The sequence below is a fragment of the Macaca nemestrina genome, chromosome 13 (assembly GCF_043159975.1).
Source record: "Macaca nemestrina isolate mMacNem1 chromosome 13, mMacNem.hap1, whole genome shotgun sequence".
In the NCBI taxonomy this organism is placed as follows: domain Eukaryota; kingdom Metazoa; phylum Chordata; class Mammalia; order Primates; family Cercopithecidae; genus Macaca; species Macaca nemestrina.
The window spans coordinates 120,738,606-120,765,557 of NC_092137.1; the positions used below are offsets into that span (position 1 = coordinate 120,738,606).

Below are 26,952 nucleotides of genomic sequence, written 5' to 3' on the forward strand. Positions count from 1 at the left end.
CCCTTCCACCGCACACTTCTTGTTAACAAATTCCTTTGTAATGTGGCATTATTTTAAAATGAGCTGGATGCCTTGTAGGGTACTAACATATCCCAACAGCAAATTAAGAAGAACTGAACAACAATATTTTATATAAACAAAAACTCTCAAATATTTGGAAATTTCAAATCACTCTTCAAAATAGATACTGATACTAAAACCTAGCAAAGACAATACTCTTAGAATGAGATTTTGGTCTTATAGGAATGATATTCAAGAATGGACTGTCTTGCCTTGGTGTGGTCCTCATCTTTCTGCAGTTCTGAAGATAAGCAGCATGATCGACAACGGCAGAAGGCGATAAGGAATTTCCTTACTTTAAGTTCCTCTAACTCTAGTATGGGGTGACCTGGCTATGTGGGACCAGGACTTGGGCACTAGGCTGGAGCCTTTCTCTCTTCTAAACTCAGATCTTTCCACCAGCTCCTTGCCAAGACTGGGAGGGTGAATGAGCAACACTGCTTATGAGGGAGGAAGACAGATGAGAGGTTCTGTCCACAATAAGAGATCAGCTCGTTTGTCTGGCCTCCTTTCTCTGTGGAGAAAGAGCAAAGTACCAAAGGGAGAGTCACACAAGGGTTTAAAGCTCATAAACTTGGCACCATCAACATCCTGGAATCTCATCCAATTATATCAGTGTTCCCCCTTCTTGATGAGTGAAGAAGAGAGAGGAAAGTGAGAAAGAGTTTAACATTAAAAGCATTAGGGCCAGGCATGGTGGCTCACGCCTGTAATCCCAGCACTTTGGGAGGCTGAGGTAGGCGGATCATGAGGTCAGGAGTTCGAGAACAGCCTGACCAACGTGGTGAAACACCATTTCTACTAAAAATACAAAAAAAGTAGCGGGGCTTTGTGCAGGCACCTGTAATCCCAGCTACTTGGGAGGCTGAGGCAGGAGAATTGCTTGAACCTGGGAGACGGAGGTTGCAGTGAGCCAAGATCACCCCGCTGCACTCCAGCCTGGGTGACAGAGTGGCCTCTGCCTCAAAAAAAAAAATAAATTAATTAAATAAAATAAAATAATTAGAACATTCTCACTGATTAATATAATTATAAAAATCCTAGGTAAAAATTCCAACAAATTGAATTAAATGAAATATGTTTAAAATGATTTTTTTATTTGTAAAAATAGATGCCTTTTTGCCAATTTCTAGGTTTCCTAGAAAACACACAGAAGTGTTTTTGTTTTTGTTTTTGTTTTTTAATTTAAGTTCTAGGGTACATGTGCACAACGTGCAGGTTTGTTACATACGTATACTTGTGCCATGTTGGTGTGCTGCACCCATCAACTCGTCAGCACCCATCAACTCGTCATTTACATCAGGTATAACTCCCAATGCAATCTCTCCCCCCTCCCCCCTCCCCGTGATAGGCCCCGGTGTGTGATGTTCCCCTTCCCGAGTCCAAGTGATCTCATTGTTCAGTTCCCACCTATGAGTGAGAACATGCAGTGTTTGGTTTTCTGTTCTTGCGATAGTTTGCTGAGAATGATGGTTTCCAGCTGCATCCATGGCCCTACAAAGGACACAAACTCATCGTTTTTTATGGCTGCATAGTTTTCCATGGTGTATATGTGCCACATTTTCTTAATCCAGTCTGTCACTGATGGACATTTGGGTTGATTCCAAGTCTTTGCTATTGTGAATAGTGCCACAATAAACATACGTGTGCATGTGTCTTTATAGCAGCATAATTTATAATCCTTTGGGTATATATCCAGTAATGGGATGGCTGGGTCATATGGTACTTCTAGTTCTAGATCCTTGAGGAATCACCATACCGTTTTCCATAATGGTTGAACTAGTTTACAGTCCCACCAACAGTGTAAAAGTGTTTCTATTTCTCCACATCCTCTCCAGTACCTGTTGTTTCCTGACTTTTTAATGATTGCCATTCTAACTGGTGTGAGATGGTATCTCATTGTGGTTTTGATTTGCATTTCTCTGATGGCCAGTGATGATGAGCATTTTTTCATGTGTCTGTTGGCTGTATGAATGTCCTCTTTTGAGAAATGTCTGTTCATATCCTTTGCCCACCTTTTGATGGGGTTATTTGTTTTTTTCTTGTAAATTTGTTTGAGTTCTTTGTAGGTTCTGGATATTAGCCCTTTGTCAGATGAGTAGATTGCAAAAATTTTCTCCCATTCTGTAGGTTGCCTGTTCACTCTGATAGTAGTTTCTTTTGCTGTGCAGAAGCTCTTTAGTTTAATTAGATCCCATTTGTCAATTTGGGCTTTTGTTGCCGTTGCTTTTGGTGTTTTAGACATGAAGTCCTTGCCCATGCCTATGTCCTGAATGGTATTACCTAGGTTTTCTTCTAGGGTTTTTATGGTATTAGGTCTAACATTTAAGTCTCTAATCCATCTTGAATTAATTTTCGTATAAGGAGTAAGGAAAGGATCCAGATTCAGCTTTCTACTTATGGCTAGCCAGCTTTCCCAGCACCATTTATTAAATAGGGAATCCTTTCCCCATTTCTTGTTTTTCTCAGGTTTGTCAAAGATCAGCTGGCTGTAGATGTGTGGTATTATTTCTGAGGACTCTGTTCTGTTCCATTGGTTTATATCTCTGTTTTGGTACCAGTACCATGCTGTTTTGGTTACTGTAGCCTTGTAGTATAGTTTGAAGTCAGGTAGCGTGATGCCTCCAGCTTTGTTCTTTTGACTTAGGATTGTCTTGGAGATGCGGGCTCTTTTTTGGTTCCATATGAACTTTAAAGCAGTTTTTTCCAATTCTGTGAAGAAACTCATTGGTAGCTTGATGGGGATGGCATTGAATCTATAAATTACCTTGGGCAGTATGGCCATTTTCACGATATTGATTCTTCCTACCCATGAGCATGGTATGTTCTTCCATTTGTTTATGTCCTCTTTTATTTCACTGAGCAGTGGTTTGTAGTACTCCTTGAAGAGGTCCTTTACATCCCTTGTAAGTTGGATTCCTAGGTATTTTATTCTCTTTGAAGCAATTGTGAATGGAAGTTCATTCATGATTTGGCTCTCTGTTTGTCTGTTACTGGTGTATAAGAATGCTTGTGATTTTTGCACATTAATTTTGTATCCTGAGACTTTGCTGAAGTTTCTTATCAGCTTAAGGAGATTTTGGGATGAGACAATGGGGTTTTCTAAATATACAATCATGTCATCTGCAAACAGGGACAATGTGACTTCTTCTTTTCCTAACTGAATACCCTTGATTTCTTTCTCTTGCCTGATTGCCCTAGCCAGAACTTCCAACACTATGTTGAATAGGAATGGTGAGAGAGGGCACCCCTGTCTTGTGCCAGTTTTCAAAGGGAATTTTTCCAGTTTTTGCCCATTCAGTATGATATTGGCTGTGGGTTTGTCATAAATAGCTCTTATGATTTTGAGATACATTCCATCAATACCGAATTTATTGAGAGTTTTTAGCATGAAGGGCTGTTGAATTTTGTCAAAGGCCTTTTCTGCATCTATTGAGATAATCATGTGGTTTTTGTCTTTGGTTCTGTTTATATGCTGGATTTTGTTTATTGATTTGTGTATGTTGAACCAGCCTTGCATCCCAGGGATGAAGCCAACTTGATCATGGTGGATAAGCTTTTTGATGTGCTGCTGGATCTGGTTTGCCAGTATTTTATTGAGGATTTTCACATCGATGTTCATCAGGGATATTGGTCTAAAGTTCTCTTTTTTTGTTGTGTCTCTGCCAGGCTTTGGTATCAGGATGATGTTGGCCTCATAAAATGAGTTAGGGAGGATTCCCTCTTTTTCTATTGATTGGAATAGTTTCAGAAGGAATGGTACCAGCTCCTCCTTGTACCTCTGGTAGAATTCAGCTGTGAATCCATCTGGTCCTGGACTTTTTTTGGTTGGTAGGCTATTAATTATTGCCTCAATTTCAGAGCCTGCTATTGGTCTATTCAGGGATTCAACTTCTTCCTGGTTTAGTCTTGGGAGAGTGTAAGTGTCCAGGAAATTATCCATTTCTTCTAGGTTTTCTAGTTTATTTGTGTAGAGGTATTTATAGTATTCTCCGATGGTAGTTTGTATTTCTGTGGGGTCGGTGGTGATATCCCCTTTATGATTTTTTTATTGCATCTATTTGATTCTTCTCTCTTTTCTTCTTTATTAGTCTTGCTAGTGGTCTATCAATTTTGTTGATCTTTTCAAAAAAACCAACTCCTGGATTCATTGATTTTTTGGAGGGTTTTTTGTGTCTCTATCTCCTTCAGTTCTGCTCTGATCTTAGTTATTTCTTGCCTTCTGCTAGCTTTTGAATGTGTTTGCTCTTGCTTCTGTAGTTCTTTTAATTTTGATGTTGGGGTGTCAGTTTTAGATCTTTCCAGCTTTCTCTTGTGGGCATTTAGTGCTATAAATTTCCCTCTACACACTGCTTTAAATGTGTCCCAGAGATTCTGGTATGTTGTATCTTTTTTCTCATTGGTTTCAAAGAACATCTTTATTTCTGCCTTCATTTTGTTATGTACCCAGTAGTCATTCAGGAGCAGGTTGTTCAGTTTCCATGTAGTTGAGCAGTTTTGATTGAGTTTCTTAGTCCTGAGTTCTAGTTTGATTGCACTGTGGTCTGAGAGACAGTTTGTTATAATTTCTGTTCTTGTACATTTGCTGAGGAGTGCTTTACTTCCAATTATGTGGTCAATTTTGGAATAAGTGTGATGTGGTGCTGAGAAGAATGTATATTCTGTTGATTTGGGGTGGAGAGTTCTGTAGATGTGTATTAGGTCTGCTTGCTGCAGAGATGAGTTCAATTCCTGGATATCCTTGTTAACTTTCTGTCTCATTGATCTGTCTAATGTTGACAGTGGGGTGTTGAAGTCTCCCATTATTATTGTATGGGAGTCTAAGTCTCTTTGTAAGTCTCTAAGGACTTGCTTTATGAATCTGGATGCTCCTGTATTGGGTGCATATATATTTAGGATAGTTAGTTCTTCCTGTTGAATTGATCCCTTTACCATTATGTAATGGCCTTTTTTGTCTCTTTTGATCTTTGATGGTTTAAAGTCTGTTTTATCAGAGACTAGGATTGCAACCCCTGCTTTTTTTTGTTCTCCATTTGCTTGGTAGATCTTCCTCCATCTCTTTATTTTGAGCCTATGTATGTCTCTGCATGTGAGATGGGTCTCCTGAATACAGCAGACTGATGGGTCTTGACTCTTTATCCAGTTTGCCAGTCTGTGTCTTTTAATTGGAGCATTTAGTCCATTTACATTTAAGGTTAATATTGTTATGTGTGAACTTGATCCTACCATTATGATATTAACCGGTTATTTTGCTCATTAGTTGATGCAGTTTCTTCCTAGCCTCAATGGTCTTTACATTTTGGCATGTTTTTGCAATGGCTGGTACCGGTTGTTCCTTTCCATGTTTAGTGCTTCCTTCAGGGTCTCTTGTAAGGCAGGCCTGGTGGTGACAAAATCTCTAAGCATTTGCTTATCTGTAAAGGATTTTATTTCTCTTTCACTTATGAAACTTAGTTTGGCTGGATATGAAATTCTGGGTTGAAAATTCTTTTCTTTAAGAATGTTGAATATTGGCCCCCACTCTCTTCTGGCTTGTAGAGTTTCTGCCAAGAGATCTGCTGTTAGTCTGATGGGCTTCCCTTTGTGGGTAACCCGATCTTTCTCTCTGGCTGTCCTTAAGATTTTTTCCTTCCTTTCAACTTTGGTGAATCTGGAAATTATGTGTCTTGGAGTTGCTCTTCTCGAGGAATATCTTTGTGGCGTTTTCTGTATTTCCTGAATTTGAATGTTGGCCTGCCCTACTAGGTTGGGGAAGTTCTGCTGGATGATATCCTGAAGAGTGTTTTCCAACTTGGTTCCATTTTCCCCCTCACTTTCAGGTACCCCAATCAGACGTAGATTTGGTCTTTTTACATAATCCCATACTTCTTGCAGGCTTTGTTCATTTCTTTTTCTTCTTTTTTTTTTAGATTTCTCTTCTCGCTTCATTTCATTCATTTGATCCTCAATCACTGATACTCTTTCTTCCAGTTGATCGAGTTGGTTACTGAAGCTTGTGCATTTGTCACGTATTTCTCGTGTCATGGTTTTCATCTCTGTCCATTCGTTTATGGCCTTCTCTGCATTAATTATTCTGGTTATCAGTTCTTCCACTCTTTTTTCAAGATTTTTAGTTTCTTTGCGCTGGGTATGTAATTCCTCCTTTAGCTCTGAGAAGTTTGATGGACTGAAGCCTTCTCTCATCTCGTCAAAGTCATTCTCCGTCCAGCTTTGATCCGTTGCTGGTGATGAGCTGCGTTCCTTTGGAGGGGGAGATGCGCTCTTGTTTTTTGAATTTCCAGCTTTTCTGCCCTGCTTTTTCCCCATCTTTGTGGTTTTATCTGCCTCTGGTCTTTGATGATGGTGATGTACTGATGGGGTTTTGGTGTGGGTGTCCTTCCTGTTTGTTAGTTTTCCTTCTAACAGTCAGGACCCTCAGCTGTAGGTCTGTTGGAGATTGCTTGAGGTCCACTCCAGACCCTGTTTGCCTGGGTGTCAGCAGCAGAGGCTGCAGAAGATAGAATACTGCTGAACAGCGAGTGTACTTGTCTGATTCTTGCTTTGGAAGCTTCCTCTCAGGGGTGTACTCCACCGTGTGAGGTGTGGGGTGTCGGTCTGCCCCTAGTGGCGGATGTCTCCCAGTTAGGCTACTCAGGGGTCAGGGACCCACTTGAGCAGGCAGTCTGTCCGTTCTCAGATCTCAGCCTCCGTGTTGGGAGATCCACCGCTCTCTTCAAAGCTGTCAGACACAGTAGCTTGCGTCTGCAGAGGTTTCTGCTGCTTTTTGTTGTTGTTGTTGTTGTTGTTGTTTAGCTGTGCCCTGTCCCCAGAGGTGGAGTCTACAGAGACTGGCAGGCCTCCTTGAACTGCTGTGAGCTCTACCCAGTTCGATCTTCCCAGGGCTTTGTTTACCTACTTAAGCCTCAGCAATGGCGGGCGCCCCTCCCCCAGCCTCGCTGCTGCCTTGCAGTTAGATCGCAGACTGCTGTGCTAGCAATGAGGAAGGCTCCGTGGGCGTGGGACCCTTCCAGCCAGGTGTGGGATATGATCTCCTGGTGTGCCCGTTTGCTTAAAGCGCAGTATTGGGGTGGGAGTTACCCGATTTTCCAGGTGTTGTGTGTCTCAGTTCCCCTGGCTAGGAAAAGGGATTCCCTTCCCCCTTGCGCTTCCCAGGTGAGGCGATGCCTCGCCCTGCTTCAGCTCTCGCTGGTCGGGCTGCAACAGCTGACCAGAACTGATTGTCCGGCACTCCCCAGTGAGATGAACCCAGTACCTCAGTTGATAATGCAGAAATCACCTGTCTTCTGTGTTGCTCGTGCTGGGAGCTGGAGACTGGAGCTGTTCCTATTCGGCCATCTTGCTCCGCCCCCCCCCCCCCACAGAAGTGTTTTTATCATTGTAAAATAGTGGAAAGCATCTAAATGTCCAACAAAAGAAGGGAGTAGTTGAAATTATGCTATATTCTTATTGTGATATGGTAACAGTTTAAAATAAAAAGATAAACTTATGTATACTAATATAGAAATGCCTCCAAGATTAAGTATTTCCTAAAATAAAGTTGCAGAGCGTATGTGCAGGACATTGCATTCTACATCAACACATACATGCAATTATATTGATGTATTCATATGTTTACTTCTCACAGCTCATTAGCCTAAACAAGTCACATGACCCCCACCTAATGACCAGGAAATGGGGAAGTTTGGAGAACATGGGATAGTCCCTGAGCAGTGGGCATTTGTCTCTGCCGTATTAATCCAAGGCTTAGGTTCTCGGAGGATAACAGCCAGAAGGAGTTGCAGATTCACGCTGCTTTCCATTGTGCTGCACACAACCCCTGAGGAAGTGAAGTAGAGAGGGGCCTCTGCTTCAATATGGTGAAGTAGAGGAAGTGAAGTGAAGGAGCCCTCTGCTTCAAGGGCATGCAGGAGGCACAGAGTGGGAAACGCGCACACACACGTGCACGCGTGCACACACACAGTCCAGCTGCATCTAAAGTTATATACGAAGGCCGGGTGTACTGGCTCACGCCTGTAATCCCAGCACTATGGGAGGCCGAGGCGCATGGATCACCTAAGATCAGGAGTTACAGACCACCCTGGCCAACGTGGTGAAACTCCACCTCTACCATAAATACAAAAATCATCCAGGCATGGCGGCGGGCGCCAGTGTCCCAACTACTAGGGAGGCTGAGGCAGGAAAATCACTTGAACCTGGGAGGCAGAAACTGCAGTGAGCCGAGATTGTGCCACTGCACTCCAGCCTGGGCCACAGAGTGAGACTCTGTCTCAAAAAATAAAATAAAGTAAAAAAGTTATATGCTAAGATTTTCTTACTCAAATAGAAATGATGTAACAGAAGAGGTTTACAATATTTTATGCCAAAGGGTTTTGTAAAATATGAATGTAATAATGATCATCTAAAGATTATCTCCCTGTGTTCTAAAAGCATCTATTCAAGACACTATTATGTTGTCATAAGTCCTGATTCAAATTCCCTACAAACTTTTTGGAGTTTAGGTCTATGGAACTGTGCACCTTTTGATGGGTTGGTAGCTTCCTTTTTTTTTTTTTTTTTTAAGACAATGAAACCTAAGTTACGAATAGAATGTCTCTTCTTGTCATGACAGCCAAGGGGCTCACAACTATGCTTGAAGCTCACTGATATGGTTTTGCTCTGTGTCCCCACCCAAATCTCATCTTGAATTGTACTCCCATAATTCCCACATATTGTGGGAGGGGCCCGGTGGGAGGCAATTTGAATCACAGGGGTGGATCCCCCATACTATTCTCCTGGTAGTGAATAAGTCTCACGAGATCTGATGGTTTTATCAGGGGTTCCCACTTTTTTATCTTCTCTCATTTTTCTCTTGCGACTGCCATGTAAGAAATGCCTTTGGCCACTTGCCATGATTCTGAGGCCTCCCCAGGCATATGGAACTGTGTGAAAATGAACTAATACACTTACCTAGAGTAGCTTTCTGATATAATTAGCCTCCCTCCCCTCTTTCAGCTCTCAACTAGTATTAGATCTACTAATATTAAGATCTAGTCTGATCTTAATGGCTTTGGTAGATTCATATAGAATGGGCCTTTAACTTTAACCCAGTGCCTTTCACAATGTGATTAGGGCGTTGCTATGGTTTGGATGTTGTTGGTCCCCCAAAACTCACATTAAAGCTAATTGCCACTGTAGCACTGTTGGGAGGTGGGGCCTAATGGGAGGTGTTTGGAACATCAGAGTGGATCCTTTATGAATAGAATAAGACCATCTCAAGGGAGTGAGTGAGTGCTCACTCTGGAGGGAAGGGATTAGTTCCTGTGAGAATGGATTGTTATAAAGTGAGGTTCCTCCTGTTTAGTGCATTTTCACAAATGCTTGCTTTTCCACTTCTCCGCCATGTCTTGACACAGCACATAGGCCTCATCAGAAGCTGACCAGATGCTAGGGCCGTGCTCTTGAACTTCCCAGCCACCAGCATTGTGAGCTAAATAAACTCCTTTTCTTTTTAAATTACCCAATCTCAGATATTCTGTTACAGCAACACAAAATGGACTAAGACAGCCATAAATAAAATCTCAAACAGAAAAGCAGAGGCATCTTTGCACAGTGTCCTCCAAAGCCTAGACTGTTAGTGAGAGGGGCTGAGCAAGAACTGCATGATAATGGGGTACGCAGCAGCTGTTCCACCCCCAGGAATGGGCCGATGGTCATACGTGTTTCAAAGCTCAATTGTTTGGGGGAGAAAAGATTCTGTCCTCCTCTTACGACTCCTTGAGGTTACTGAAGAGTTTCATAGTGTCCAAGATCTCTATGGGCAAACTGAGCCCCCTTAGGTCTCACTCATGGAAAGCTCTTCAGAGGAGGGAGCCCGTGATCTCACCTCCTCGCTCAAGCTGGCAAGAATTTGCCTCCAACCTCCAAGCCCCAGAGTCTGGTCATTTCACTCAGCTTTATACATGTCCTTGTTCCCAGTTGATGAATGAGCCAGATTCTTAAATCATTAAGCAATCACAGAAAGAGAAATTATTGATTTTTTTTTTTTTTTTTTGAGACGGAGTCTCGCTCTGTCGCCCAGGCTGGAGTACAGTGGCCGGATCTCAGCTCACTGCAAGCTCCGCCTCCCGGGTTCACGCCATTCTCCTGCCTCAGCCTCCGGAATAGCTGGGACTACAGGTGCCCGCCACCTCGCCCGGCTAGTTTTTTGTATTTTTTAGTAGAGACGGGGTTTCACCGTGTTAGCCAGGATGGTCTCGATCTCCTGACCTCGTGATCCACCCGTCTCAGCCTCCCAAAGTGCTGGGATTACAGGCTTGAGCCACCGCGCCCGGCCTGAGAAATTATTGATTTTTAATTGCAGCAAAGGTTTAAACAAAATTCCCAAAAAGTCATTATCCAAATGTCATTGTTTGTCTTCTTGGGTCCTCCTTAACTGAAAGGATGGTTCTAAAAGGTTACAGAAGTGGCAGACTTCTTCCCTCTGTGGAGGGCTTTTCCAACTTCCCGATGAATACTCAACTCTAATCCCTGACAAGGCTACAGCCCCCAGCCTTTAGGATCCCAACTGCATTTCCTGAAAGAACAGGGCAAGGAGTAAATTCCTAATAACGTGAAAAAGAAATTCCACAGAACCATGCTGTGAAAGAATAAATTTACTTAAATAAGACCAGCAAAAAGCAATGATATAGTTTGGATACTTTCCCCCACTCAAATCTCATGTTGAATTATAATTCCCAAGGCTGGAGGTGGGGCCTGGTGGGAGGTGTTTGGATCATGGGAACAAATCCCTCATGGTTTGGTGCTGTCTTTGCAAAAATGAGTGACTTCTCATGAGATCTGGTCATTTAAAAGTGTGTGGTACCCACCCTGCCCCATCAACACACACAAACACACACTGTCTCTCTTTCTCTCTCTCTCTGTTGCTCCTGCTCTGCCATGTGAGATGTGTGCTCTTCCTTCACCTTCCACCATGAATGGAAGCTTCATGAGGTCTCCCCACAAGACAAGCAGATGTCAGTGCCATGTTTTCTGCAGTCTGAAGAACCGTGAGCCAATTAAACCTCTTCTCTTTATAAATTACCCAGTCTCAAGTATTTCTTTATAGCAATGCCAGAATTGCCTAGCAGAGAAAATCAGTATTGAGGAGTGGGGCATTTCTATAAAGATACCCGAAAATGTGGAAGTAGCTTTGGAACTGGATAACAGGCAGAGGTTGGAAGAGTTTGGAGGACTCAGAAGATAGGAAGAGGAGGGAAAGTTTGGAACTTCTTAAAGACTGCTGATTTAATGGTTGTGATCAAAATGTTGATAGTGATATGGACAGTGAAGTCCAGGATGCTGAAGTCTCAGATAGAAAAGAAGAACTGATTGGGAACTGGAGCAGAGGTCACTTGTGTTATGCCTTAGCAAAGAGTTTGGTTCATGCATTCTGTTCATGCCTTAGGGATCTATGGAAGTTTGAGCTAAAGAGTGATGATTTAGGATATCTGACAGAAGAAATTTATAAGCAGCAAAGTGTCCAAGATGTGGCCTGAATCCTTCTAACAACCTATGCTTAGATGAGAGAGCAAAGGAATGACTTAAAGTTGGAATTATGTTTTTAACAGGAAAGCAGAGCATAAAAGTTTGGAATATTTGTAGCCCTAGCCATGTAGCAAAAAAGAAAGAGCTTTTTCAGGAGAGGAATTCAAGCAGACTGTGAAGACCACTTGCTAGAGACAGTTGCATAACTAAATGGGGGTCAAATGCTAATATCCAAGATGATGCAGAAGAGGCCTCAAATGCATTTCAGAGGTCTTCCCAGCAGCCCCTCCCATCACAGGCCCAGAGGCTGAGGAGGGAAGAATCATTTCGTGGGCCAGAACCAGGGCCCCACTGCCCTGTGCAGCCTTGGGACACTGTTCCTGGTATCCCAGCTGCTCCAGCTCCAGCCATGGCTCAAAGAGGCACAGATACAGCTCAAGGTGCCACTTTGGGGAATGCAAGTCATGAACCTTGGCAATTTCCACGTGGTAGTAACCCTCCAAGTGCACAGAGTGCAAGAATGGTGGATTCTTGGTAGCTTCCTCCTAGATTTCAGAGGATATATGGAAAAGCCTGGGTGTCCAGGCAGAAGCCTGCTGCAGGGGTGAAGCCCTCACAGAGAACCTCTACTAGGGCAATGGGGAGGGAGAATGTGAGGTTGGAGGCCCCACACAGAGTCCCCACAGGTGAACTGCCTAGTGGAGTTGTGGGAAGAGGGCCACTGTCCTCAAGACCTGAGGACAGTGGTAGATGGTAGGTCCACCAGCAGCTTGCACCCTGCACCTGGAAAAGCCAGAGGCACTCAATTCAAGCCAGTGAGAGTAGCCTTGGGGGTTGCACCCTGAAAAACCACAGGGGTAGAGCTGACCAAGGTCTTGGGAGCCCACCCCTTGCACCAGTGTGACCTGGATGTGGGACATGGAATGACAGGAGATTATTTTGGAGCTTTAAAATGTAATGAATGCCCTGCTGGGTTTCAGACTCATATGGTGCTTCTAGTCCCTTTTTTTGACCAACTTCTCTTTTTTGGAATGGTAATGTTTACCCCCATAGTATCTTGGAAGTAAATAACTTGTTTTTGATTTTACAGGCTCATAGATGAAAGAGACTTGCCTTGTCTCAGATGAGACTGAACTTTTGAGTTAATGCTGGAAAGAGTTAAGACTTTGGGGAACTATTGGGAAGGCATGATTGTATTTTGCCATGTGAAAAGAACATAAGATTTGAGAGGGGCCAGGGGCAGAATAATATAACTTGGATGTTTGTCCCCACCCAAATCTCATGTTTGAATTATAATTCCCAATGATGGAGACAGGGCCTGGCGGGAGGTGTTTGTATCATGGCGGCAGATTCCTCATGGCTTGGTGCTGTGTTCACGATAGTGAGTGAGTTATCATGAGATCTGTTCATTTAAAAGTGTTTAGTGGGCCGGGCGCGGTGGTTCAAGCCTGTAATCCCAGCACTTTGGGAGGCCGAGGCGGGCGGATCACAAGGTCAGGAGATCGAGACCACAGTGAAACCCCGTCTCTACTAAAAATACAAAAAATTAGCCGGGCGCGGTGGCGGGCGCCTGTAGTCCCAGCTACTCAGGAGGCTGAGGCAGGAGAATGGCGGGAACCCGGGAGGCGGAGCTTGCAGTGAGCCGAGATCGCGCCACTGCACTCCAGCCTGGGCAACAGCGTGAGACTCCATCTCAAAAAAAAAAAAAAAAAAAAAAAAAAAGTGTTTAGTACCTCCCTCCTATTCTCTCTCTCTTGCTCTTGCTTTGCCATGTGAGACACCTGCTCCCCCTTCATTTTCTGCCATGATTGGAAGTTTCATGAAGCCTCTCTAGAAGCCAAGCATATGCCAGCTTTGTTTCATGCTTTGTTTGCCATGCTTCCTGTACAGCCTGTAGAACCTGAGCTATTTAACCTTTTTTCTTTATAAATTACTCAGTCTCGGGTATTTCTTTACTGCAATATGAGAAAGGCCTAATACAGTAACTGTCCCCATTTACTGAAATGAATCAATTAATTGACTGTATAAAATTAAGTGCCTGGTATATCAGACATGTTATGAATTGAATGTTTGTGTCCCCCAATATTCATATGTTGAAATATAATCGCCAATATTATGGTATTTGAAGGTGGGGCCTTTGGCAAGTAGTTAGGTCATGAGTGTAGAGCCCTCATGATAGGATTAGTGCCCTTACAAGGAGAGGCCAGAGTGATCTCCCTTTCTCCTTCTGCCACCTGGGAACACGATGAGAAGGTGGCAGTCTGCAATTTCAAACTGGGACCTCACCTGAACCTGACCATACTGGCACCCTGTCTATGGACTTGCAACCTCCAGAACTGTGAGAAGTAGATATCTGTTGTTTGTAAGCCACCAGATCTATGGTACTTTGTTCTATCAGCTCAAACTGACTAAGGCAGGACAAATTGTTCTTTGTTCGTTATTCACTTATTCATTATTCATTGACTTATGAATAAAGGGATAGGCATCCAAATAGTAAAGAAAGAAGTAAAATTATCTCTATTTGAAGATGACATGATCCCATATGTAAAAAACCCAAAGATTCCACAAAACACTATTAGAACTAATAAATGAATTCAATAATGTTACAGGATACAATATCAATATACAGTAATCGGTAGCATTTTTATTCACAAATGCCAACCTAACTTGAGAAAATAAATTGAAGAGGACACAAATAAGTGGAAAGCTTCCTGTGTTCATGAATCTGAAGAATTAATACTGTTAAAATATCCATACTTCCCAAAGCAATATGCAGATTCCACACAATCCCTATCAAAATCCCAATGGAATTCTTCACAGAAATAGAAAAAACGAATCCTAAAATTTGTATGGAAATGTAAAAGACCACAAATGGCCACAAGAATCTTGAAAAAAGAACAAAGCTGTGGGCATCACACTTCCTGATTTTAAATTATATTCCAAAGCTACAGTAATCAAAACAGTATGGGACTGGTATAAAAACAGACATGTAGACTAATGGATCAGAATAGAGAGCCAAGAAATAAGTCAAAATATACATAATCAACTAATTTTTGACAAAGGTATCCAGAGGACACAGTGGAGAAAGGATAGTCTCTCCAGTATCTCCAAAAGTTGGATATTCCCTGTCAGCAGGCCCTGCAAGCAGTGATTTAGAGACCCAGGCTCCTTATGTCTTCTGGCTGCGCCATCTTTATCACTGACTTTAAGGTGAATGTCTCCATCAAGCCAGATGAAGGGGAAAGAAAGCTGGAGAGTAGCAGTGGCAGACCTAGAAGAATTGTCACTCTCACTTAAATTCCATTAACCAGACTTCAGTCTCATGGCGACACTAACTGCAAATGAGACTGGGATATGAGGTCCAGCTGTGTGTCCAGGAAGAGACAGAAATGTGCAAACAGGCAGCTAGTCTCTGCCACACACCCTCTTCACTGGCCTGCCTGCAGCGCCCTTACACGATTAACCAATTAACCAACAGGGAGCACACAGACTTGACCACAGCGCTATCAGCTCCCATGAATAGCAAGCAAGTCAGCCAGGTGTAGGTACTGCTTCAGCCAGTTGAGCTGCATGTTTATCTTGTCAGGTATGTTTGTTCTTAGATCTATTTATGCTGGCTACACTGATATGTAGTTTAATTAGATGTTATAAATTAGTGAAATATAAGTATTAAAAGAGGAAAAGTTACTGTGTCTGTGAAACTGGAAGAAGAATGAATGCTTTGGGGATACTAGATGGAGGTGGCTCATTAAATAACACTGCTACTGAGTTAGGAGTGGGTGAGACCCCAGTAAAGGACCAGAGGTAGGGGACAAGAAGTCAGACAAATTTAGAAGTACTCAGCTCTCATTGTCTGGCACCTATCTTTAAGTTCTACCTTCACTTTATAAGAGTAAAACTGGAAATCTTTGCTGTCTGTGATCTGTTACCAGTATAATATTCTAAAGAAAGAAGAAACTCTAACCAGTAGACAAATATTCAAAGAAATTACCTTGACCCTGTTAGATAATTTTCAAGAAAAGGTAAAATCATGACTCTTATTCAAATATAAAAAAGAATGCATATTAAAGATTTTATTAAACTTATTAAATGAAGGAACCAGGTAACTGTTCTAACCTTCAAAGGAAAGGTCAAAAAAGAAACACATTTATAAGCAGTAATGTTGAATTAAATGTGCAAATGGACACAGGCAGGCTTTCCCACATGAGAGTGGGAGACCAATCTCCAGCAGACAAAACATAAATTGTGTGTCTATCAGTTACCTACAATGTAGAGATTTCTACAAGAGCTCCCATAGAATCAGCCTGATAAGGCAGTAGGCTGTGCTACAGAGGATGCAAAGTTTCCCGTTGAAGTACAACACTGTTTTCTACAACCCAAGTCAGAAGACTGGAGAATGAACACATTTATATGAGGCAAGTTAGAGGAAGTACATAAGTTCTATGTATCGTTTTTAATGGTTTCTATATTTTCCAATTAACTGGTTAACAATTGCCCCAATCCTTTGAATTAGAGATTCTCAGTTGTAAGACACCTTCTTTCACTGGCCAAAAGGAATGGTTAATGAAAAGGTTTGTTGTTTTCTAGTTCAAAACAAAAGGACACAACCCAGGAATCGATTATCTTTTCCAGGTGTAGTAACCTGGAAAAATGAGCATTAAAGATGTAACTATTTGGAGAAACGAAGTGAAGCATACCTAGAACTTCCGCTTAACATTTGTGCAATTTCCTATGAATCTATAATTATTTCAAAATAAAAAGTTCTTAAAAAGTACATTAAAGTACAGCACTAGTAGAGACTCCCCAAACTACTGAGAGGTGACAATGTGCTAGCAGCCCTCACTCTCAGAGCCTCCTCAGCCTCGGGCCTCGGGGTCCACTCTGGCGGCGCTTGAGGAGCCCTTCAGGCCGCCACAGCACCGTGGGAGCCCGTCTCTGGGCTGGCTGAGGCAGGAGCCTCCTCCCTCTGCTTGCCGGGAGGTGTGGAGGGAGAGGCGCCAGCAGGAACCGGGGCTGCGTGCCATGCTCACCAGCCAGTGTGAGTTCCGGCGGGCACGGGTGCGGGCTCCGCAGGCCCCACACACGGAGCAGCCAGTGGGCACCGCCAGCCCAGGGCAGTGAGGGGCTTAGCATCCGGGCCAGCAGCTGCGGAGGTTCAGCCGGCACTGCACTCAAATTCTCGCAGGGCCCTAGCTGCCTCCCAGCGGGGCAGGGCTCGGGACCTGCAGCCCTCCGTATCTGAGCTCCTCCCCTGTGGTGGACTCCGTCGCGGCCTGAGCCTCCCCTACGGGCGCTGCCCCCTGCTCCATGGCGCCGGGTCCCATGGAGAGCCCAAGGGCTGAGGAGTGCAGGCGCGGCTAGTGTCTGGCGGGCAGCTCCGCCTGCAGCCCTGGTGCAGGATCCACTGGGTGAAGCCCGCTGGGCTCCTGAACTGGATGGGGCCTTGGAGAACTTTTATATCTAGCCCCAGGATCATATGTGCACCAATCAGTACTCTGTGTCTAGCTCAAGGTTTGTAAATACACCAATCAGTACTCTGTGTCTAGCTCAAGGTTTGTAAATACACCAATTGGTACTCTGTATCTAGCTAACTCTGTATCTAGCTAACTAGCACCCCCTGACTCTCTGTCTAGCTCAAGGATTGTAAGTGCACCAATCAGCACTCTGTCAAAACGGACCAATCAGCTCTCTGTAAAGTGGACCAATCAACTCTCTGTAAAATGGACCAATCAGCAGGATGTGGGTGGGGCCAGATAAAGGAATAAACGCAGGCTGCCCGAGCCAGTGGTGGCAGCCCGCTCACAGCCGTTTGTATACTGTGGAAGTTTTATTCTTTAACTCTTTGCTGTAAATCTTGCTGTTGCTTACTCTTTGGGTCCACGCTGCCTTATGAGCTATAACACTCAGCGAGAAGGTCTGAAGCTTCACTCCTGAAGCCAGCGAGACCGCGAACCCACCGGGAAGAACAAACAGCTCCAGACGCGCTGCCTTTAAAAGCTGTAACGCTCACCAGGAAGGTCTGCAGCCTCACTTCTGACAGCAAGACCACAAACCCACCAGAAAGAAGAGGCTCCAGACACATCTGAACATCTGAAGGACGAAACTCCAGACACACCATCTTTAAGAACTGTAACACTCACTGTGAGGGTCGGTGGCTTCATTCTTGAAGTCAGTGAGACCAAAAACCCACCAATTCCGGACATACTACCACCTTCCCTTTCCAGTAGGACAATGGAAAATTGTCTGGGACTGGGAACAAGGAACAAAGGAGGGTGCTCTGTGTATTCGAGACTAAGATTAACAAATCTTAGAGGAGACTGTTTTTCTGCTCAAAGAAGGCACGAGCATTACAAAACCAAAATTGCCTGAGCAGTGTGGAGTGCAGAGAACTTGAACCTGAGAGTAGTAGATCTTAGCGGGAGATGAAACTCATTGCTTTTCTTAGGTTTTAGGAGTTTTGAGTTGTCAGTTTTTCTACCGTCAGATGTCAAGAAGTATAGTAGCAACATCGATGGCATTTTCCTGGTTTGGGGTGTACTGCAGTTATGTAAGGTGTTACCACTGGAATTCGGGGAAGAGAATAAAGAACTCAGTACCACTTTTACAACAGTTTAAATAATTGAGTCTACACTTACTTAAAAATAAAAGTTAAAAGAACAGTAGCGTATGATTCAAAGTTTATATAGTTGACTTTATAAACTTTTGCTGATTATATGGTCCTGCCACAGATAGAATTGTCTGGTAATTTTTCTGGGTGATTGGGTCTGTTACGAGGTCAGATGAATTACGGAGCAAATAAGGGCTAAATTAGCAGCAAAAGTATCATTCCAGGGCATTGGAACTTCCTTCAACAGTGTTTAAAGGACGATCAAAAAAAAATTAACAGGTAGAAGTGCTTTTTATATCTTCAGGAAAGGACAAACTGAAGAAGAGCTTTCTTCTGCGGTTCGTAGTCAAAGGTCTAGTCTCCAGTGAAGAAGAAAACCTGTGGTGGTTCTACTTCTGTCTTTGCAAATGCATTCAAAGTCAAAGATTTGCAGAAGAATTCTTCCCCATGCACAAATCTAAACATAGATTGGGGCTGACTATGCAAGTTTCCCTTAAAGGGAAGAAGGGCATCAGGCACCCAAGTGTGTGATGGTTCTTAATACTGTGATTACAACAACGGGGCCCTCAGAGTTGTGGGTACTCATGGCACCTCCGCAGCCAGGCATGGGGCTTCGTCAGCACAATAATGATGATCTCCAGACGGTCTTTCTGAGTTGGAGTGGCAGCATTTGGCTGAGTCACAGTAGGACCCCCATAAAAACCTGCTCTGTCAGCCCTCCTTTGCCCTGGGTGCCTCCTTCTTTGTTCCTGCTGTGGAGGCTCGCAGAGACAGGGAAAGATTTTTTTACAGACCGAACAAGCTACAAGCTACAAGGATTCTGTTACCTCATTTAGAATAATAATAAACAAGACCACAATTGTCTAGTGACCATGATCTTTTAAAATAAACCTTCCCTGAGGAACAGGGTACTGTTCTGAGAAAGTAACTTTTAGAAATGTGTTAAATGGCATTGTCTTATGGTTACTTGTACAGAGTGTTTTATCTGATGTTTTTCAGCATGTGTGAGTGCTCTACGACTAGTTTATTCCAGTGCAGTCAAATGTACTTTTTGTCCTAATATAGAGGATGCTGCTTACTAAAACCAGAAGCCCATTTTGCAATTTTGTTCATATATTTAAGACCACAAGTCACAACTCTTTTTCTGTAGAAGACCGTGAGCAAACCCTTGGTATATTCTCAACAGGTTTGTAGCTGTATGGGAAAGAATGTTGTCACATATTCCAAAAGCAGCTAAACATCAGCCCAACCCTTTATGAAGTTAATTTCTCTGAAAACTTGTATTTTTTCAGCCAGGCACGGTGACTCACACCTGTAATCTGAGCACTTTAGGAGGCCAAAGTTGGCAGATTACTTCAGGTCAGGAGTTTGAGACCAGCCTGATCAACATGGTGAAGCCCTTATCTCTACTAAAAATACAAAAATTAGCTGGGTGTCGTGACGGGCACCTGTAATCCCAACTGCTTGGGAGGGTAAGGCATGAGAATCACTTGAACCCAGGAGGCGGAGGTTGCAGTGAGCCGAGATCGTGCCACTGCGCTGCAGCCTGGGCGACAGGAGAAGACCCTGTCTCAAAAAAAACAAAAAACAAAAACAAAACTTGCAGTTTTTTAGTTGCAGCTATGGCCTTCAATAGCTAAATTCAGTTATTCAAGCACTGTGCTCAGGGGATGTAAGTCATCAAGACAAGCATAGTCCTCAGTCTTAAGAGATTTGCACTTAAATTACAAAAATCGTCAATAAAATCAATAAACGAAGGGTAAATATATATCAAGTGAAGTGTTTTGTTTTGTTCATTTTGTTTTCCTGAGATGGAGTCTTGCTCTGTCACCCAGGCTGGAGTGCAGTGGCATGATCTCAGCGCACTGCAACCTCTACCTCCCAAGTTCAAGCGATTCTCCTGCCTCAGTCTCCCGAGTAGCTGGGATTACAGGCACACACTACCACACCTGGTTTTTTTGTTTTTTTTTTTTTTCTAAGTAGAGACGGAGTTTCACTATGTTGGCCAGGCTGGTCTCGAACTCCTGATCTCAGGTGACCCACCTGCCTTGGCCTCTCAAAGTGGTGGGATTACAGGTGTAAGCCACTGTGCCCAGCCTCAAGTGAAGTTTTATAATGGTGAAAAATTGTAATCAACTTGAGTTTCAAACAAGACGTTTTGGTTAAATAAATTATATTATATACAAACCAGCCATTAAAAATGGTGTAGAAGACACACGTAATGATTTGGAAAGATTGAAACAGTATAGTAAGTGAAAACAAACACCAGTGAAATACATTGCATATGGGGTGTAAACGTGCTGAAGGAAGTACAAATAATTATAGGTCACCTGAGGTGACCTATATATGGATATAATGATATCCTCCAAATGGAAGGATAATGAGTGATTTTCATTTTCTTTTTCTTTTTATATTTTCTATAATAAATATGCATTATTTTGTAATTTGACAAAACTAATAATTATGTCCCCCTTAAGTGAAAGAAAAATGCATCCCTAATGTTATTTACAATGTAAAAATCTGATGCTAATCAAGTATTTTCTTTAAGAATACATATATGATTGCTTGTCTGTGCATAAGCTATTTCTGGAAGGAGACTCAGGAAATAGCAGCATTGGTTGACTCCAGGGAGGAGAAATAAGTGTGTAGGGACATAGGTAGTAAGAAGACTTTTCATCCAACATTGTTTTATGTCTTCTAAATGTGTAACCTATTCAAAAATTAATTTAATTAAAGCTTGGAAATTAAAATTTTAATCAATATTAATTGAAAGTTACCTTTATCAACCTTAGTCAAATCCTTGCCTTGGTGTCACTGGCAAGCCTTCAATGCCTGAGACCTCAACCAGCATATCCCATAAGGGTTTTTTACAACTTACTACAAGAAATGCATAAGGGGCTGGGTGCAATGGCTCACGTCTGTAATCCCAGCACTTTGGGAGGCCGAGGTGGGCAGATCACACAAGGCCAGGAGTTCGACAGCAACCTGGCAACATGGCGAAACCTCGTCTCTACTAAAAATATAAAAATTAGCTGGGCGCGGTGGTGCACACCTGTAATACAAGCTACTCGGGAGGCTGAGGCAGGAGAATCACTTGAACCTGGGAGGTGGAGGTTGCAGTGAGCCGGGATTGCACCACTGCACTGTAGCCTGGACGACAGAGTGAGACTCCATCTCAAAAAAAAAAAAAAAAAGTAATGCAAAGAGCCTACACATTCCTGAAGCTCAGTCATGGATACTCTTTTCAAGAACCTGATTGCTGTGGGCAGAATGTTAAATGTAATGTGTTTTGTGGGCTACAGTTGACAAAGCAGCCTATCAGTTAACTCTCTCCTGCTTGCTAAACAGTTGTTGATTCATGGGGGTAGAGAGAATACAGGGTGAAGGAAGTCACTGATGTCATTGATGGGATAAAATATATTGACCTTGATAATCAAAATTGAGGCTAACCTTGGCACCATTACTCTAACAGCCACACCGGATCTTCCCGTGTGTGAGGTTACTCTACCAGTCTTGGGCTGCTCTCAATCCAACCTTTTCATTGACCTCCCTTTTGGAGGCATGTGACTGCAGGGTTTGCTTCTGTTCTGGTCTATCCTCCTGGGATCCATTCAGCCGCCCACTCCATGAAACTTTTTCTCACTGTTCCACTCTTGACCCACTTGGGCCACTCAGCACTGCTATAGCACCTAAACTCTGGGCCACACTCTTTGGTGATAATATGCTGCCTTGGAGGTTCACTGCGTACTCACTTGTGATTTTGTTTCTCCAGCTAGATTCTCGGCTTCCGAAGTCAGGACCATGAACTATATTGGGCCCCCTACTGAGCTGAACACAACGTAGATACTCATTGCTTATTTGACTAACTGTAATAACATAAAATTAGGTACGCACGCACACTTTTTCCAGGAATATTGCTCTCTCTGCCTCAAGTTCCCCTCTCTTTTTCCACACATGGGGAATTCCTCGTCATTCGTCAAAACACAGTAACTGATGTCACCGGGCTTTGATGAATCTAAATCTTCCCTCTAGTCTCCAGAGCACCTCGCAAGCTGCACTCACACTGAACTGACTGCTGGGCCCTGGACCTGCTCCACCGTATCACTCCCATTGAATGCCCAGGCTTAGCCATGTCTAAACATAGAACGGACCAACACATTTTTAATGCATCAAAGAAGAGCCGATGGCAGTGTTTCTCAGAGTGAATTCCCAATCCCACATTCTCTAAATTTTTTGGATGTCCATGAATGTTCTATAAACGTTTGTTAATATTGTGTTTTCATTTTGACTATCGGTCTACTTAAAAATATTTAACTCTATGAGTCATTAATTAATTAATAGCTGAAGGAAGTCTTGCTAACCAATGGGATTTGAGTGACCATGTTTACATGTGTTTATTTATGTGTTGGTGTTCAGAAATTAAATGTCTCAACTAATTAGAAAAGAAATGGGAAAATACCATAAATATGTAAGTGGCGCATTCATAAAAGTGAAAGCCAAATAACTGTCCAGGCTCTGTCTATGAGTGAAAGTTTCACAGCACTTTGAGGGAGACCAGCGGTGGGAAAATGGAATCATCGTGTCACATGCAGTCATGGAGACTGTGGTAGGGACAGTCAGAACATGGCCTCACTGCAGGATGAGGCGTAGTCTCCACAGAACAGCAGTGTATCTCGTGAAATGGCAACTTGAGTTTTGTTGGGTTTGGTGGTCTTTTGTGTTCAATTTGTAAATTTCTTTTTGTTTTAAAATAGCAATAGGTGTTATACGCATGAAGAGTTTATTACTAGCTTTATGTTGATGCATATTTAAGAAATATTATAAGAAAAATAATATGGCTGGGTGCAGTGGCTCACACCTGTAATCCCAGCACTTTGGAAGGCCGAGGTGGGTGGATCACCTGAGGTCAGGAGTTCAAGACCAGCCTGACCAACATGATGAAAACCTGTCTCTACTAAAAATACAACAAACTGGCAGGGCGTTGTGGCAGGCACCTATAATCCCAGCTACTTGGAGGCTGAGGCAGGAGAATTGCTTGAATCTGGGAGGCGGAGGTTGCAGTGAGCTGAGACAGTACCACTGCACCCCAGCCTGGGCAACAAGAGCAAAACTTGGTCTCAAAAAAGGAAACATAAGGTAAGGGAATAGTCCAGGCTGGGCAATAAGAGCAAAACAGAAAGGGAGGGAGGGAGGGAGGGAGGAAGAAAGGAAGGAAGGAAGGAGAGAGAGAGAGAAAGAAGAAAGAAAGGAAATAAAGAAAGAAAGAAGGAAGGAAGGAAAGAGAGAGAAAGAAAGAAAGAAAAAGAAAGGAAGGAAGGAAGGAAAAGAAAAGAAGGAAGGAAGGAAGGAAGGAAAAGAAAATTAATGTAATGGAACAGTGGCTGTCTTGTTTTCCTTTTTTTTTTTTTTTTTTTTTTGAGATAGAGTCTCGCTCTCGCTCTGTCGCCCAGGCTGGAGTGCAGTGGGGCAATCTCCGCTCACTGCAAGCTCTGCCTCCCAGGTTCACGCCATTCTCCTGCCTCAGCCTCCCGAGTGACTGGAACTACAGGCGTCTACCACCACGCCCAGCTAATTTTTTGTATTTTTAGTAGAGACGGGGTTTCACCATGTTAGCCAGGATGGTCTCAATCTCCTGACCTTGTGATCTGCCCACCTCGGCCTCCCAAAGTGCTGGGATTACAGGCGTGAGCCACCGCAACTGGCCCTTTTCCTTTAAGAGAGTCTACAAGTGACCTCAGATGGGAATTCAAAACCACATACATGCAAAAAAAGAAAAAAGAGCTCTGGTAAAGGTGATTATGTATGTTTAAAAGACAGTATAAATGCTTGAAAGTGCAGTATAAACTAATAACAGCAAAATTTGGGAAATCCACAAATATGTGGAAATTAGACAACATAATTCAAAATAATCAATAGGTCAAAGAAGAAATCACAAGGTAAATTAGAAAATACTTTGAGGTGAATAAAAATGAAAACACTACATAACAATACTGTGGAATGCAGGGAAAGCAGTGATCAGAGGGAACTTTTTATAGTTATAAACGTCTACACTAAACAAAGAAGAAACATCTCTGATTAACAACCTTGCTTTCTACCTTAAGACACTGGGAAAAGAAGAGGAAACTAAACACTAATGCAAATGGAAGGAAGAAAATAATAGGGATGAGAGCAGAAATTAATGACGCAGATGGTTCTTTGAAAAGATCAACACCTGTAATCCCAGCACTTTGGGAGGCCAAGGCGGACGGATCACGAGGTCAGGAGATCGAGACCATCCTGGCTAACACAGTGAAACCCCATCTCTACTAAAACATACAAAAAAAAAAACTAGCTGGGCGAGGCGGCGGGCGCCTGTAGTCCCAGCTACTCGGGAGGCTGAGGCAGGAGAATGGCATAAACCCGGGAGGTGGAGCTTGCAGTGAGCTGAGATCCAGCCACTGCACTCCAGCCTGGGCGACAGAGCGAGACTCCGTCTCAAAAAAAAAAAAAAGAAAAAGAAAAGATCAACAAAATTGACAAATCTTTAGCTAGACTGACCAAGGAAAAGACCAGAAGACTAAAATTAGGAATGAAAGAAGGGACGTTATAACTAACCTTACAAAAATAAAAAGAATTATAGGGGAACACTGTGAAGAATTGTGGGCCAACAGATTAGAAAACTTAAGTGAAATCGAACAATTTCTACAAATACACAAACTACTAAAATTGACTTAAGAAAAAATAGAAGATCTGAATAGGCCTATAATAATTAAAGATATTGAATTATTAATTAAAAGCTACTGACAAAAAGGCGGGGGGGCCAGGCTGAGATTGCTTTAATGTTAAATTCTAACAAATATTTAAAGAACTAATACCAATGCTTCAAAAATTCTTCCAAAAAATTGACAAAGAAGGAACACTTTGCACCGCATTCTACGAGACCAGAGTTACCCTGACACCGAAACCAGACAGACACCACAGGAAAATAAAACTAGAGACCAACATTTCTTATGAATATAGATACAAACATTTATTTTCAACAAAATACTAGTAAACTGAATCCCACAATGTATAAATAGGATTTTACACCATAATCATGTGGGATTTGTCCCAGGAATGCAAGATTAGTTCAGTCAACGTGATGCAGGGCAGGAAAGCCCCAAAATTGGGAGTTTTTAGCTTTGCTCAGGAAAGAATTTAAGTGTGAACTCGTGGTGTGAAACAGCAACTTATATTGAAGCAGTAGTGTATAGTGGCAGCAGAGGTACTGCTCCTTGTGGAGCAAGGCTACCCCATAGGCACTGTACCCAGAGCAGCAGCTCAGAGGCAGTACTAATTGTACCCACTTTTAATTATATGCAAATTAAGGGCAGATTATGCATAAATTTCTAGAAAAAAGCTGGTAACTTCCAGGCTGTTGGGTTACTGCCATGGAAAGGGGCAGTTACTTCTGGATGTTGCCATGGCAATGGTAAACTGATATGGCCCACTGGTGGGCATGGCTTACAAAAAGCTGCTTCTGCCCTGTGTCTGTTTTAGCTAGTCCTCAGTTTGGTCTGGAGTCCGAGCCCTGCCTCCAGCATTGATTCCCACCTCAAATGTAATGTATCTTTATAGAATAAAAGACAAAACCACACAATTATTTCAATCAATACTGAAAAAGCATTTGAGAAAATTCAATATTCCTTCATGTTAAAAACCCAACAAACTAGAAATAGAAGGGAATTTTCTCAACCTGACAAAGGGCACGTATGAAAAACCTGTAGCTGGCCAGGTGTGGTGGCTCACGCATGTAATCACAGCACATTGGGAGGCCAAGGTGGGCGGATCACCTGAGGTCAGGAGTTTGAGATGAGACTAGCCTGGCCATTATGGTGAAACCCTGTCTCTACTAAAAATACAAAAAAAGAAAGAAAGAAAAAGAAAAACCTACAGCTAATATCATACTTAATGTTGAAAAACTATCTGCTTTCTCCCTAACATCAGGAACAACACAAGGATATTGGCTTTGGCACTTAAATTCAGTGTTGCACTACCAGCTCTAGCCACGTTAATTAGGCAGGAAAATGAACTTAAAGGAATTCAGATTGGAAAGGAAGAAATAAAATTCAATTTTCAGAGGAGTTTATCTTATATATAGAAAATTATAAGAAATGCATTAAAAGCCTAATAAAAACTAATAAAACAAGTTTAGCAAAGTTGCAGGATACAAGATCAAGATACAAAAATCAATTGTATTTCTATAGATTAGTCATGAACAAACTAAAAATGATATTAAAACAATTCCATTTATAATAACATCAAGAATAAGATATTTAGAAATAAAACTAGGAAAAGAAGTACACAACTCATGCTCTGAAAACTACATAACATTTTTTAAAGAAATTAAAGAAGAGTTAATTAAGTGTTAAGATAGCTCATGTCCAAGGATCAGAAGACTTAATATTGTTAAGATGGTGGCACTACCTAGACTGCTATCTACAGACTTATCACAATGCCTATCAAAATCTCAGCTTTTTGCAGAAATAAACAAGCTGATGCTAAAATTCATGTGGCAATGCAAGAGAATCAAAATAACGAAAACAATATTGAAAGGAAAAAATGAAGCTGGAAGACTCCCAGTTCTTAATTTCAAAACTTACTACAAAGCTACAGTAATCAACACAATATGGTATTGGCATAAGAAAGGCATAAATGAGGCCGGGCGCGGTGGCTCAAGCCTGTAATCCCAGCACTTTGGGAGGCCGAGGCGGGCGGATCACAAGGTCAGGAGATCGAGACCACAGTGAAACCCCGTCTCTACT

The 26,952-nt window shown here is 42.5% G+C and overlaps 1 long non-coding RNA gene across 2 annotated transcripts in view; it reads left to right on the forward strand.

Annotated features, from left to right (window-relative positions):
- Nucleotides 1–26,952, forward strand: part of LOC105490065 (uncharacterized) — a 101,548-nt gene that overhangs the window by 3,640 nt on the left and 70,956 nt on the right. The window contains exon 1 of one of the 2 annotated variants that reach the window (XR_011612125.1): nt 25,656–25,748. The exons of the other annotated variant lie outside the window; for it this stretch is intronic. This is a non-coding gene — a long non-coding RNA (uncharacterized lncRNA). Of the gene's footprint in view, nt 1–25,655; nt 25,749–26,952 lie in introns of those variants that run through there. 2 annotated transcript variants of the gene reach the window in all.